This window comes from Scatophagus argus, chromosome 2, assembly GCF_020382885.2.
Source record: "Scatophagus argus isolate fScaArg1 chromosome 2, fScaArg1.pri, whole genome shotgun sequence".
NCBI classification, from domain to species: Eukaryota; Metazoa; Chordata; class Actinopteri; family Scatophagidae; genus Scatophagus; species Scatophagus argus.
The window spans coordinates 8,377,059-8,391,332 of NC_058494.1; positions in this window are offsets into that span (position 1 = coordinate 8,377,059).

The following is a 14,274-nucleotide window of genomic DNA, read 5'->3' on the forward strand; positions in this document are numbered from 1 at the left end:
GTGCTACTGCCAAGTGGATTTTTTTTTTCTTCTTTTTTAAAAGGTTTGTTTTAGTAACACAAAGCCTGGTCTCTTGATATACAAATCTGCTTACGTTTAAATATCACCACAACAAATCACGACACATCATGGGGCAGAGATGTACATGTTCTAATAACTGTTAGCTGAATAATGTTTGCAGAAAAGATTTTTTTCAAAAATCAAGAGGATCACCTTCACAAAACAAAAAAAGAGAAAAACTAAACCGGGTCGTAAATGTGCATTATGCCACTGCTAGCTCTAATATTCTGCTTACTCTCAGTGGGACATTTAGGCTTCTTCTGGGAAAATAATGAGATCAAGTCATGTTCAGATGTGTGAGCACCTGAGTAGCATTCAAAAGTCGTTTTGACTTCATTCATTGCTTTGACGTTGTGACACACATGTTTTTATAGTCATATCAAAAGTTGACATTCTGTGTCACAGCATCTGAGGGAACATTGGCTAACTAACACCAGTAAAACATGTCTGTCTCTACTTCTTGTTCATGAGTGGCATGGTGATATTCAAATGTAACTGGTCACTGAAATTAGCCATTTTTATTTGATGTTTTTGTGAATTGTTCGGGCACATTCTGATATAGAAACAACTAGCTTTGTAAATTATAAACAAATAGATAAATACATGAGTAAATTAATAAACATATAATCTCACTGGCAGTACCACCTCCTCTGCAGATGAATAGAAGGTGCTTTTGAGGCATAGTGTGAATGGCTGCCTTAAGAGACTTTTAACATGGATATTAAAAATAATTCTAACAAGGTTTAAAAAGTTGTGTATTACTGTTACATTAATACTGTTCCTTAAGTCACATAAAGGCCTCATGCTTTACCCAGACTAATAATAAAAAGACACTTGATATCACAACCCAGTTATCACAGTCAATAAAACATGCTAGCCAGAGGGCAAGCTCCTCTGCTCTCCACTACACAATCCATCCAATCAACTGAGTGCGTTTGTGTGTCGCCAACACCTCCCCATCAATCGTGTCTCTCTCTCTCTCTCTTACAGATGTCAGCAGAGTCACACCGCCTGCATACACTTCAGCCTTTATATTCGACCCCACCTGACAGATAATTTCTGGCAGTGATCTATGTGTGCAGCGAGGGTGGAAAAGGTTCGCACAATTACCTACAACAGAACAACAATCGCTTCTTGGTGATTTTGTGGGTATAAAAATATCAGTTTAATTTCACATGCATACAAAACACAAGCTGTATACTAATGGAGGAGGGAAAAAACAGACATCTCCAAGCTTTTCACATTAACACTCTGTCAGTTCCAATTTAGCAGTGAGTGAAACACACAGTTAACTATGCAGCCAAGCGAGACCCTGTCACCCACTTAGGGGTCACACTAGGGGACATGGTTATTAGCCGTCTCTCTCTCTCTCTCTCTCCTTTGTATCCTCATCTTTTTAGTGAGCTAGGCAGGATGCCAGAGGGGGAAAACTGTCAGCTGAGTAATCAGCTAGATCATCATTTGTGCAGAACATAATGGAGCTGCAGAGAAAGATTAGCACACCAACCTCTGTGTTTAGTAACAGCACCAGAAAAAATGCAAAACAGACTTAAAATACCATCAGGGGTTTAAGAAAGTGCACTGTAATCAGAATCAATGTGACACTAATGTAATAAAACAAATAAAATAAAATGAAAACAAAACAAATCACATGAACTTCAGTAAGAGAGCCTGGTGTTTCATGTGACTGGCTTGAAGTTACATATGAACTGAAACTAAGTTGTAGAAAATTCTGCCTTTGACCCTGAAGCCTGGGCCTGAGCTGAACTCAACAGAGGTAAAGGCTGTTTGAAAAGCTCGACATTGGTGCTCTGGGCAAACAATGACCTTCCAGGAGGGTGTGTACGTGAGCAGAGGCACACAGGAGTGAAAGCGAGACAGGGGGAGGAGGGGGAGGGACAGAGAATGGACTAAATGGGTTGAAGGTGATGTGTTTTTGAGACATGAGGTACTTAGTCACTGACAGATTGACTATGCTGGCCAAAAGGCGCTTTTCTTTTGACATCTACATAACTAGCTGAAGGGATCTACATCTCTAAAGTTACTGCTGCTCCTTGGAAATCAGGAACAACTGTCTGTAGTTTGTTCATTTAGCAAAGTTGTCTAATTCCTCTCTTCTCTTACTGGCACTTTCATCTCATCTCAGCCTAAAAGAGCAAGCAGTAAAGGGTTGCTTTCATAACTTACATGACAGTCTGAATCCAGCCTCTGGGGTTATTATTAATGTAACAAGAGAGCTAACCATATTAAATAGAAAATGATTTGCCTTTGAATTTGTTTGCAAATCTGTGAGATAGCAGCTTAAGTAAAGAGGGACTTGGCTCAAAGTGTTTTAAAACCCTTGGAGTGCAAATAAAGTCACTTAACTCTAGAATGCACCACTTCACAGTCATCAGAGAGTTTTGCAGGCTGAGCTAAGAGGCTATGCATTACAGAAATGCTTTGAGATATTCTGTTCTAATGCGCTGTGGAATAAACTACAAGCACTTTTGAAAAAAATATCTCATGTCATGAAACATGGTGATGATGTTACAAAGCCAGCACAACAGAAAATCATCAAAACATGAATTAGTTCTTCAAATACTACTCTGTAAAACTGCCAAGATCCAAGCTTCGGGCTGGATTAAAAGGTAATCACCTCAGAGAATAGGATGACCCATCAGTGCATCTGCAATGTGTTATCATCCAGAGATAAGCGGGCGTGGATCAGGTCACGATCTGAGCAGTACACAAACAATTCCCGATAAGTGCAACCTGCTTGTACACACACACACACTCTGCATCACAAGACATTTATGGACCAATCAAACTGCAATATGATGTTTAACAAGTAATGCATGTCTATCTGTGTGGTCACGTGACATTCAAGCAGGCTGAGTAATTACACTGAACCTTTTTAATGACTATCACCCTAAAGTAAAGAAAAAAAAACTAAATTTTGTGGTAAGGATATTTCCCCATAGCAGATATTCAGTATGGGTGCATGTGTCAACTCATAAATGCCAATAAAGTGATACACAGAAATCCCACAGATATATTTAAAAACAAGGTCACCGGTTTGTAGTTTGTCCACCAAAAAATAATGACAACTTTACTTTTCAGCTGTCAAATATCTTCTCTAAAACCTGTTTAAAAAAATTTTGAGGGAACCTTAATTTGATTAATCCTGATGTATCCCATGAATGACATCATGCACTCATGATTGTCACTGACAGTTGCTCTGAAGCACCTCCACACTCTCCCATAGCGTTGAATTAGGAGAATCGTTTGGTTAACCATTAACACTACCAGTAGGTTTCCATGAAGGGACAGGTTTATTAGTCAGTCTGAGATATCAGTCATAAAGGTAACTGGAGCTGGGAAATGGGAGCATGAAAAGGATATCAAAATCTAGTAAACAGCAATATAGCTTGATGTCATCTTGCCACGAGGCTATGGCTCTCAACATATGCTATAAAATGACATACGTGCTGATACGTTGCTGTACTATTAACAACACCTGATTTCAATATCAAACTCAGGCCTGCCACAAAACAAATATTGAAGTCTGCCATGTTAAAGACAACAGGAAAGGCTTGGGAAACGTTTACAATGAGGATTAGATGAAAACCTGGAGAATGAAAGGAGGGAGTAGGGCTGCAACTATCACATATCGGCAGCATTGTAGCCAAGCTCACAGTGTTCGAGTCCAAGTCAAGTACAAGTTATCAGAGAAAAATTCGAGTCGAGTCTACTACTGATCTCAGTCAAGTCCGAGTCAAGTCGATTCCAAATATGTTATTGTACATATTATATAATATTGAACTTAACATAAATATTATTACGCCAAATTACTATGTTATATTACACAAAAAAATTAGTAATCAAAAGAGACCCATAAGCGATACCAAAATACATTTGTAGTAAAACTAAAAATCTTACTGTTTAAAGTTCAGAATAACCAGTAATGAAATGTACAGAAAATATGCATAATTTACTCTAGTACAGTTGTAGTACTTGTAATACAATTGAGTATTTCCAATATTTGTTACTTAATACTTCCATTCCATTACATATTAGAGGCAATTTTGATAACTTAAGTTACTTTAAAGACAGCTTAGTTTATGACAAACAATAACTGAATTTGTGATTAACTGACTAATTACAGGAGAGAATATGGTGTTCAGATGGGTGGGAGGAGAAGACATGAGAAAGACAGCTTAGCAGCTAGACAGCATTAGACACAGAGATAAAGCAGACAAACAACAAGAGCAACACTGTGAAACAAACAACAAGTCGATGTACAGAGGACCTCAACACGAGCAAGAATGCCACCATGACAACTGGGGAGCTATATCTGGACCGCAACGCCATGTGAAAAGAAAGTGGTCACAAAAACCCAAATACCACTTGCTCACTTTCTAAAGGGCAATCTGTCCTGTTCACTCAACGTGCAGTCATTTAAATCTACTCCAAGAGGAGCATAAAAGAGACTCACATAGCTTCAGCTCAAGAGACCAGGCCCATATTCTAATTTAATCATCCTGTAGATCTTCGAGATTTGGACTTTGAGATTCTGACTCAGATTTGAACAGAGTCAGTCTGCTGACTTACTGACCGCGTTGACTTTTTAAGCAGAGATGCGAATGACTGATGAAGAGGCAAGGCTGAAATAATCATCCCATGCTGCAAATTCACATCATTATTTCCAAAACAGACTAACAGATGGAAGCAGTAGATTCAAGGCAATCTGGAGCCCATTTAAATCCACCTCAATCAATTTTATTTCCATAAAAAAATGTTGTAATCTGATTATTATATCCTGTATTTGAAAGTTCTCTCAGCACTTCCATAACCCAAAGCTGAATATGGAACTGAAATCTGGGAGAAAAAAAATAATAGAGCCCAAGCCACACATAACTACCTCAGCTTACAACAGATTAAACTGTAGCTCAGGTGTATTTCATTCATTGTGTTGCAGGTTACTGTACACCACTGTAAGTGGCTTTAAGACACTCTAAGACATCAGAAATCAGAAAGCATTTCTGCACACATTTAGGGGCCATTCTCAACTCAAGTTGCATATAATATTGAAAATTGCATTTCCGTCCACCATGTTGTACCACCATGTTTCTACAGTAGCCCAGAATGGACAAACCAAACACTGGTTCTAAAGAGCGCCTTTCTCATTTTTAGTGGCTACTGTAGAATGTCCAACACGCTTTGAAAGGGAGAGTGAGATGTGGGGGATTCAGCTGGTTGCACCCTCACTTCTAGATGCCACTAAATCCTACACACTGGACCTTTAAGTCAGTGGTAATGACAGCTACAGCACAAAGTCAACATGTTCAGTCTTGAATCCTGGAGTTTTATGTCTCATCATACAAATGCACAAATTGAATCTTGAATTTCCCTTGCGATCAATAAAGTATCTATCTATCTATCTAAATTAGTTGTTCAGCCACATCTGACAATTCTTAACACACAGTGTTATGAAAAATGAAATTGCCTCGGGACATCTAATCAGCAAGGTTGGTTCAAGAGTACAAAGAGACAAGCCTGAGGCAAAATCTAAACATTACTGCAACTAACTCAACTAAAACAAAATGATCAACAGCATATGAAAATAGATTCCTGCTTTGTTTTTTTTGGCACAGATTAAAGCATAGACAAAAGACAAAACATATAGATATATAAAGGAGCAGGAGGGAATTAATACAAACAGGTAAAGGCTTCTATGCTGGATGAAGGCTAATCAACACAGGCTGAGTACAGCCACAGAGACAACATGCTAAATGCTAATAACAGTGGACAAACCAGCAAGTTGTAGAATTAATAAAAAAAAAACTGAAACAGACTTACTGCGCTGCTGCAGTAGTTATCTTGGTGTTCTGTCATGTGATGTTCTGAGTATGTAGGGTACTCCTTTACTGTGTGTATATAAAATGCTTAAATGCTCTCTGCCGCTAATGCTGCTTTACCGGCCGGCTTCTGTCCTGTCCTGAGTGTGTCCTGTCAGAAGGAGAGAGAGAAAGCAATAATGAGGTGGAGCGGAGGTGGGGCTGAAGGGGAATGAAAGAGGAGGAGGAGGAGGGACGTTCAGATAAAAGGCGTGTTGGTGCATTGTGTGCCTGAGAAACAACGGGTAGACAGAAGCAATAAAAGAGTATGACGGAGCTTTGTGGGCCAGAACTTGTCCAGGTTATCATACTACAGCAGCAGGCCAGGATTTCCCTCTTCCTTATAGACAGTCATTTGCATCATCATAACACCGTAAAAGCTCCAGGCTCCAATTTCTACTCTATACAAATTAAATGTACGCCTTTGGTGCAGCCTTTACCACAGTGACCAATGCCAAGTGTGTTTCCTAGCACTACTTGTCACTGATTAACTGATCCTCAATCAGTGATTAATTACTGGCTATCTGAAACTGAATAAACAAAAAAAAAACAATCCTATTTTGTTACAATGGCTACATTTGATAAAGCAATCTTGTGAATGTTGTGTCTGTCTCTGATATTATTCGGACTTTACTTTATCTTGCATGTTTACATCTGAAAGGTTTACAGTTTCTTGATGGGAAGCTTAGCCAACATTCTGAGGGAGAGACAACACAGACACTGACTTACAGGACAACAGCACTGTTGTGCACAGTAACTAGTTCAACTTGAAGCTCTCAGAAGCCTAAACTTTTTGTTAAAGCTGGCTTATCCTAATACCGGGGGGGTCACACTGAGCTAGTTTAGTCATAATAAGAAACAACAAACAAGAACACTGGCAAAACATGATCACAAAACAATCAACAGTACTGCTTATGCTACTCGAAATTCTCCCATCTCTTTTCCTTTTGCTAAAAGCGAGCAAACCATCAAGAAGATGGAGAGAAATTCATTCTTCCAAACAAATGACATTTGTATTTCCTTCTGATGTGCGTGTTCAAATTGTGGCATGGGCAAGTGTTATTTAAGGATTGCATGTTTACCAAAAATGGTCATTGAAGTTTCTTATAGAGCTACCACTTGTTCTAAAATAGCAGCAAGACTCCCACCCCCTCTGTTGTCCAGCACATAACCTGATACAGTCATGATATCACAGGAAATAGCTAAAATATCCATTACATCACAAAAGATGCTGTCCAAAAGTAAGGGGCTTAAATTCCTCAAGTACTCTGAACTCTATGAGCTCATTCTGCTCTTCAAAAAGACCCACTTCTACAATCCACAAACACGTGTGTCAATAAAAATTAATTAGCTTTTTTTATCCCTCAGCAACAAAGAAGCACAAAGATCAAGGAACAAAACCAAAACACTAAGTCAAATACACCACAACAAGGAAGCAACAGTTAAAATACGGGAAGTAATGTTGGCGGTAGTGCATGCAGGGTAAGACACTCTACGGCAATTAAATGTCCACTTGTTTTTTGCATGGTCAGATGAAATAAACCTTCAGAAAGAAAAAAAAACTGTTAAGAAAGAAATAATTTAAAATTTTGTAATTTGGTTTAAACCTACTTTAGTTATCTCTTATAATAATTTATAAATAAATTAAAATAAAGCAAACAGCAGTCTATGAAATGTCATAGACTGTTATCTATTATTAATTAGGGCACTGTGTCTGTTGACATGATACTCATGGCCATATAATACTTGCACTTTGGTGCTAATGCAATAATGATACCTTCTTGACACCTTCAGATGTATGGCTCGCCAACTCAAAGTGTTAAAGACACAGTTTTTACTGTTATGTCCACAGTTCTATTACTCATTAGCTGTGTAAGAAAATATTGATACTTGAGTACTGTGATTTTATGTTTTGTGATACTGATTCCCAAAAACGCTAGTGATTTTTAATAGTTTACATGCAAAGCGTTATGGCAGTTATTGTTACAATATTTATTTCTTAGTTTGTTTACCCCAAAAATTCTGCATGCACCTTTATTTGTTTGCTTATTTTTACTGATGCAAACATTTAAAATAAACAACTGAATAAATAAATGGTTCCTTTACTTGGGTTGTATATAAGGTATAGTGTAGTATGGTGTTGGATGTTATAGGGAGTGTGTTAAATAAAAATTGTTCTCAGTACATAAAAAGGAAACCTTTTTTTTTACTCAGATTTCATGCACATGGCGCTGGGCTCTTTATACCACGACAGTTTTCAATACATTCAATTCAGTATTATGAATTATAACCCCTGTATAGGCATATATATTGTATTGCCAGATTTTTACCAACAGACAGCCCTCCTGATAACAGTACACTCTAAAAATGTTTTGATGTATTGTGGTATTGTTCGTGTTAATATTCTTTGTCAATATTCTTATATAATAAATGAAACCATGAGGGAAGCAAACAACCAGGAGAGCCAGAGGAGAGAAAGGCAGGCTGACACAGATGAATCATGTGCTTTTTTCTCCATACAGAATATAATACCCGGACCTCATTTTAGGTTGTATTTGGGTTAAAAATGTTTTCCAATCAGCCTACAGGAAGCCAGTCCCCTGCTTAAATCTCTGTGTTGAATACACACAAAGATGCCATTCATTTCCCACCAGTAAGTGTGCACAGAGGGTGCACCTTGTCTGAGTCTGCGCTGTCTGAACCTGCAGTAAAACCTAAGGTATACAGAAGCTATTGTTACTGCAAGTTCACCGGCATGACTAACAAGGACAGGACAACTTCTTCATATGTCAAATACTGGAGTGACTGGAGATAAAAGGCATTTTCATTCTAACAGGCTAACTTAATGTGACTGAAAAGGTGACTGTGTTGAACGTTTTACTGTCAAGGAACAAAAACAATGTACAAAACTCATACAATAAAGTGCTAACCATTCTTTATCTAACTTTTATTTGATTTCATGAGGCACAGAGCTAGCTAGCTGTCACTGTGACAGATAATTAGCAAAACCACACTACAGAGATCAAGTCAGAGGTTAACGTTCAAACTTTGGCAACATATACCTTAAACAGCACATTTTAATGATTAGTATCTGCTTCATTCAGCTCTGTACAATAAAGTAATGATTCCGTTTTCACATGTTAATAAAAAGGTAGCCGTTAAGAGGATAAAAACAGTACAACTTGAATCAACACCCACGGAAGAATCCCACCCACCCTGCAGCGTTACGGAAATTTCCCTTGACAAACAGTTAAACAACACCGAGGCAACAGGACTATAGCAGAAGTGTCTATGTAATGACAGTAAGATGTGAAGAAAGAGGGGCAAAACTTACATATTTATTTTATTCGTGTCTATTCAAGGTCGTAGTGGTCGCAGCAAACTTGAGTCTCAGCTGTCACGGCGGCTGGTCTACTCTGTTCCATTTGGTCATCTTGAACGTGAGGCATCATGGGACGTGTAGTTCTTCGACGGAATGCCGCAGCACTGATCACATAGCAGTGGAGTTTGTAAGAAGTAAACAAATCCATGGTAAAGCTGAACCCAGGGTAATACGCGCAAAGACGGGTAGATTTTTTAGCTGCTGGGAGAGCTGTTAAAGAGTCTGTGCTGAACTTGAGTCAGCTACACCACAGACCGAGTCCTCCATGCCTTTACTGTATGGGGAAAATTATAACAGGTTTGGGTTTTGGTGCCATTATTCAAAAACCTCTTGAACTATTTGAACACATTTTTTTTATGTTACTTGTATCTGACAGTAACAGTATTTTTTATGGCTGTGTTTGTTTGTTTGTTTGTTTGTTTCTGATTGGTGCAATTTGAGATGCCTCCACCTAATACACTGTAAATAAGATGGTGATGGACTCGTGGAAATTAAGCAAGGCTCTGGGAGCAACTGGTCACATGCCGAGTATTTTAAGCCAGAGAAACTACATCAAGCCCTGCTGATATTTTTGGTTGTCCTATCTGACATAGATCGAGCTTACACAGTGTGTGACAGGTGACAGACTTTCACCACTATCTGCTGGAGAAAAAGGCCTATATAAACACAGCACGTACCACATGTTGGCCTGGACATGAAGGGCTACATTGCTAACAAATAAAAATTAGCTATCATAAAAATGATGTATTGTGATAAACATAGATGTCATTTCATTAGCAACAATGACCCTTACAAGCTTAATGTTGGCCTGAATGTTATGTGTGCCTTAACACAACATCTAGTTATTTTCAGCTGCCTCTCTAGCTTTATATGATTCTTCTTTAACTAATAAGGACACCAACATGTGACTGTACCAAATGCTGAGCTATTTGGTAGATCTGATTTTAGGTTGTATTTGGGTTAAAAATGCTTTCCAATCAGCCTACAGGAAGCCAGTGCCCTGCTTTAAATCTCTGTGTTGAATACACAGTGAATAATGTGCGGTTTACACACAAAGATGCCATTCATTTCCCACCAGTATGTGTGCACAGAGGGTGCACCTTGTCGGAGTCTGTGCTGTCTGAACCTGCAGTAAAACCTAAGGTATACAGAAGTTATTGTTACTGCAAGTTCACCGGCATGACTAACAAGGACAGGACAACTTCTTCATATGTCAAATACTGGAGTGACTGCAAGGCATTTTCACATTTTCACAGGCTGACTATGTGACTGTACCAAATGCTGAGCTATTTTAACTCTGAAAGCCTGAACCCAACCACCAAGACTGGCAAAGGATGTGGACAGACATACTATGCACATTCAAACTTACACAAATTTATGTGTCCATAACAAATGCCTGCGGTACTGCATGTTGAGCGTTAACTTATCGCATGAGACTCTGTCGACCTCTAGTGGTAAAAGTCTGAATGAACGGAACGATTGTCGTCATCCTTACCATCTTGTTCAAAGATTTCTGGCTCAATCATGTGTGAGCTTTTGTGAATATTTCAATTAAGTTAAGAAGATTTCACTTAAGATACAAAAATACTAATTTAAAATCAAGCCGGTGAATTTGTCTTATGGAGTAATGAGAGCTTTATAAACAACATTGCTTGATCTGGTTGAAAGCTCTAGAATAATTAAGAAAGTGGACCTTGAGTGATGTTTCAAATCTTACCTCAGAATAATGTAAGTCGGAACATCTACAGTTCCTTAAGCACTGAGAAAACTCCATGAAGACAGAGTGACAGGGTCCAAAGCTCCAGAAGTAGTGAGTAAATGAACCTTGAGTGGAGAGGCAACTGCTGTTTCCAAGGGCAGAAATGAACTCTCAAATCACCTCTGATTGAGCACCTCAGTGGGTTTGGAAAATCCTGCAACTCTTGGACTGAATCTGGTAAAAACTCTTGATGTGTATTATATCTCTCTCCCATAGCAAATGCTAGAGCCGCTAAAACATGTGTTTATACTGAAAACACCAGGGTATCTCTCATGGTACACGTGGCCAGCTGCAGCTCCACTGTCCATTGTTCCAAAACATTCCTCAGTGGAGAGCCAGCACTACAGTGTCCATGCTTCTTCCATTTGTAAGTGATGATTAATAATTTACCACAGTATCCCTTAATCCAGTGAGCTAGTGGTCTTCTTCAGGCCACTTCCTCTCCCAAGGACAATGGGACCATTTCCTGTGGGGCGTGAGGTGGAGGAAGGAGCAAAACAGGCAAGTATTGTAAAGCTGGGACATCATATCAGCCTGTCTGGCCCGGGGAATGAAAGACAGATTCAAGCGTGCTGTAAGATTTATGGTGTGTTTGCTGGGATTTTACAGGACTAGGCTGGAGCCAAGTCTGCCAGACACCACTGCAGACATCTTAATGACCCCAGCGTAGTAGAGAATATGTACATTGGTCTTTGTAAATGCATCTCTGATGGTACAGTCACAGAAACAGATAAAAAAGGACAATTTACTACTACACAGAAGCTCACAAGCAGACTCTAATTCATTCTTAGAGGCTGGGAGAGAGACAGAAATGCTTCTACAAAAGAATGACTGTCCATTTATTTATCTATTTTAAAGAAATGGACATCAAAAGCCAAATATTGAATTAGTGCCGAATACAAAAAGATAGGTGTTTTTGACAGAGTCTGCATGAGCTGAAATACCACATGAATCCCACTCTTTTAATTCCTGGCTAATTTTCAAAATAAAGAGCCTGCTGTGTTCGAAACAATGGCCCCATTCACGTCAGTGTTGCCCCTGTGTCCAATACACAGGGATATCTGAGAAAGCCAAAACAAGTCAAAGACAGGCAAAATACAAGGACCAATAAGATGTTTTGAGAGTATAATTTATGAAGGCTCTCGTCTATTCATCGAATACTCTAATAAACATCAAACCCCTCAAGCAACACATGAAAACCAGAGAGTGTAATTTGGGCCTGAAGCTGTTTGTAAAGAAAGAGTGCTGTCAGTCCACACATCTAACAAACTATAATGGCCCATATAACCAGCAGTGGCTCAGCATGCCTCGTCCTCTCCTGTCCATGTCTCTTTCATTCGAGGAAGCACAGATGACGAGTGTCACAATGGCCACGTAGGAGAGAGCCGTGACAATATGCCCCGAGGCAGGACATTACACACGGCCTGACCTATCTGAGTCTGTCAGCCAGTCTGAGTGTGTCACAAAGGCAGCTCATCAGCTTTCTGTTGGTGTTTAGCTTTTAGCTGTACCACCACCAGTGTGAATAGGTGGAGGGATTTCATTCTTCTCTGTCTTTACAGGTATAAAATGAGTCAACAAAAAGCAGGTGCATGGTGTATTTTCAATAGCTCTTTCATTATGTTTCAGTTCTGCATTTTTTTTTCTGCGCAGGGAGGAGCACAGGTGTTGTCACAGTGGTGCTCAGGTGCTCGCCCAGTCACTCCCTACAGATACAGTGGCCAGCACGTTTTGGCTTCATTGCAGCTTCTTAAAAACAACATATTTCTGAATATTTTCTGACCGCTAGGATTGTCACGTGCACGACTATGGACGACTATCACCAAATGCTTTTGAACCCTTAAAATCAAGCCCAGCAGACATAAGCTAAAAGGAAAATTTGGTTACCTAGACCTGAAAAGATCTGAAGATTAAGCAACTACTGACTGAAACCGAATCAGCACCAGTTTTAACAGAGATTATTTGTTCATGGCATTTTTAAGCAAAAAAAGAAAAACTGACCGACTTCTGTGTCTGAAATGTTAATATTTGCACTTCTATAACAGTAAACTGAGCATTTTGGGGTTTGGGACTGCGGCTCACACAAAACAGCCGTTTCGAATGAGTCAGTTTGGGTTAAGAAAAAAAGCGGATGGAAATTTTTTAGTGTTTTTTTTTTTTACATTTTCTTGTCAAAAACTATTAATCGACAAATACCAATATCAAAAATACTAGTCACGTTTATTCATGTGATTGGACTGATTTCACAGTCTATGAACCATGTAATGCAACAGTTTAAAATGTCAAGTATCAGTTTAATTTTCGCGTGACAAAAATCTCAATTGAGTTTCACCTTCCGTGGGTTTTGCTGCTATGGCTGCACACAATACAGCATAGTAACGCAGTGTACAGAGTCAGGGAAGCCTGTCTAGTCCTCATTCTCCCTCTGCACAAACACTATTGTGGGACAAGAAAGAGGAAGAAAATTTGTGTCAGACACATGACTGAAACACACATAATGTCTCTCTGTAATCCCGGCTGCTGTGACTCATTCATGTCGTCAAGTTTCGTTTTCTAGCCAAGGTGTGGTCGAATCGTCGCACAGGTAGACCGTGTGGTTGCGAGCAGACCGCGACATTGTGCTTTTGAATTGGGAAATATAATTATAATGTAATAATGCTCGGGCTGCTCCAAAGTTATTATAGTAGTATAAACTTGAACTGTAGTCTACTGTATTACCTCGCGTAGGCTAATGGCTGCATGGGTCTAATTTTCCTCTGCCTCTCCATTGTCTGCACTGGGCTTCATATACTTGGCTGTCACGTGTCCACAGGTTACAGAAGGTCTTACTGAGTGCACGATACATCTGTACATGCTGATAAAACGTTTTATAGGTGTGTAACAAACAGCTCTCCTTAATCTCGAGTAAAAATTTCATGAGATTTTCATTCTTGTAGTAGTACGCCTATCCTCATATAAACCTACAGGAAGGTCTTTTCACGTTTCGCTCCCATAGTGAGTTTAAAGACTACTATGACATTAGAAAGTTGCCTGGGGCACTTTTTTAAGGAGTAAACATCAACTTGCTGTTTATTGTATTGACTACAGGTCCTCACGATATAACAAAGTGGGACGCCTCTCCCAGCGTGTGGAGCTGTGGCAGGGTGGGGTCGGGGAGCGGAGGGCGGAGTCTGCGCTGAGGTGACGCTTCTTTT